The sequence below is a fragment of the Austrofundulus limnaeus genome, unplaced genomic scaffold (genome assembly GCF_001266775.1).
Source record: "Austrofundulus limnaeus strain Quisiro unplaced genomic scaffold, Austrofundulus_limnaeus-1.0 Scaffold1615, whole genome shotgun sequence".
NCBI lineage: Eukaryota > Metazoa > Chordata > Actinopteri > Cyprinodontiformes > Rivulidae > Austrofundulus > Austrofundulus limnaeus.
The window spans coordinates 42,948-45,311 of NW_013954017.1; positions in this window are offsets into that span (position 1 = coordinate 42,948).

The following is a 2,364-nucleotide window of genomic DNA, read 5'->3' on the forward strand; positions in this document are numbered from 1 at the left end:
CATTAGCACCTCTAGTAATATATTTACTGAGAAAAATGGTGACGTGTTCAATACTTATGTTACCTGCTGTACATGTATATTATTTTTTTAATGCCAGTCTAAAAATTTTCACAAAGTACAGTATTTGTGTTATTGTAAAGATGGCCCATGTAAGCTTTCTTATTTTAAGTTTATTCATTTCATTTAATTTAAAAACAAAACAGAAAATACAAATCAAAAATAAAATGAAAGGCAGCAGAAAGAAGAAAGAATCAAGCTTTCTTTCTTTTTTTCAAAGTAACAAAAGCAAAAAAAGAGTAAGCTTGAGCATTTGAGAGACTTTAACTGGCTGAATGTTTAAGTTGTAGCATCCTCACACATTTACATTGTAATATTCCCAGTCTGTAGTGGTCTGGACCAGTCAGGGAACTGTGGTAGTGTCAATGACACACATGACGTTTTCAAACTGGATAAAAGAACTGCTGAAAATAATGGTTCCATCTTGTGTCAGAAGCTGCAGAGTCTCAAACTGGTTAGAATGAACATTAAGGATTTAAGAACTGGAGAAATGAAAAATGGTGGTATGGTCAGGTATTCTAATGTTGACAGTTCTGTCTGTYATTTACTTTAAAAAATATGCACCTTAATGCACTATAGAGAAAAAGACAAACCAATACAAGAAGTGTTATTTTTTCGCCAAAGTTCATTCTTTCATTTTGTGTGGATGCTACTTTTATACATTCACCTGCCTGAACAGGCCAATGAGCAAGTCCACCTGTCATGGAACACATCTGATCCAACAGGATATAAAGAGACCTGAAGCAGCGTAAAAGCAGTTGGCGCAGCAGCAAGTTTAAGGTGTTGACTTGGCCTCCAAACTCTCAGATCTCTGTCCAATCAAGCATCATGGAACTTGCTAAATATACATATCAAGTCAGCGATAATCTCACCTTGCAACCTACAGATCTTAATCTGCTACGAACAGCTTGGTTCCAGATACCACAGAGACCATCAGAGGACAGGTGGAGTCCACGTCAGAGCCACTCTGTGGGGGGGTTTCAGCTTGTTTTATGAGTAGAGGCTCATTCTTGTCTCTTCCAGTTTTAGTCGAATCAATTAGAAAACAGCTGAACTCCTTTTTGGACCAGTTTCCAGACCACTTCCTTCATGAACTGAAAGCTCATCACGTATCGATCATCCAGTCAATAGTGATAAAAAGGTCTGCTGATCAGACGCATTGATTATTTTTCACAGTGAAACACTTCCACTGATCGTGTGCTCCATGTCTCTCACAAATATCACATTTTAAAATGACAGTTTTCCACATTTATACATTAGGAAAGTGCTGACAGAGAACACAAATGATGCTGGTTTCCCCCCCCCCCACCACCAAGTGTCTGGCTTTTCAAGGATTTTAATCAGTTAAATATGTGCGTCGCTACGTGTCTAATCTGTTGGTTAATCTCACTAACACTTTTTATGGGATTGCTAGCTGCTGCAAGGATTACTGCATCACAGATCACATCCTGATTTCCATAATCCTCCTCTTCTAATAAAACTCAGTTTGTCCCCCCGAACCTGTCCCTTTGCCAGACGGTGAAACATCGTCTGTTTTTCATCAATATCTGAAGAGTTTTCCTTTTAATCTCACAAACTCAGTGTCACGTTCTTTACTCCTGAAGCACTAAAGTGCTGTAAATAAGGAGTGCATAGGTTTAAAACATGTTTTCATTTCCTTGTAGACGTCAGCTTATCATAATTATATTCATAATGGATATTAAAAAATGGGATTTTGATTGCTYCCAGATTATTATTATTTTGATTACTTTGCCATGAGCAGAAACATGCAGGAAGAGGAAAGTTGTATTATGAACAAAATAAAAACTGCTTTAGGTCTTTGTTCTGTAAAACTAAYTACGGTTGTCAAACAAATAGTCTTTAAAAATATCAGTTTTTAATCAATTGATGTGCAATGAAGCCAAAGTTTCTTTGTTTCTTAACTGATTTTTAATGTTATTGTTTACTTCATGTGGCAGTTGTTCTCTGTGTGCAGTAAATATACTGATGGTGAAGTTTATTATATATCATTTCGTTTTTTGTGCAATTTTAGTAGTTTAACAGCATCTTAGCTATTAAAATATGCTAGAACTGTTGCCACAAAATAAAAAAGTTTACTTTTTCATCATTCTTTACTCTGATCAGTTACACTCGGTTCATACACAGCATTAAAGTAGCAAATCATAAACAAACACAATTTTTAAGCAGACTTCTATGTACATTTACTTTGTTTCTTGCTACTGAAAGGTGAGGTAGGCACCTCACCGACACCTGTTAGCAAAATATGTTATGAACAAATGACTGGATTTTATTGACACTTTCAGGTAT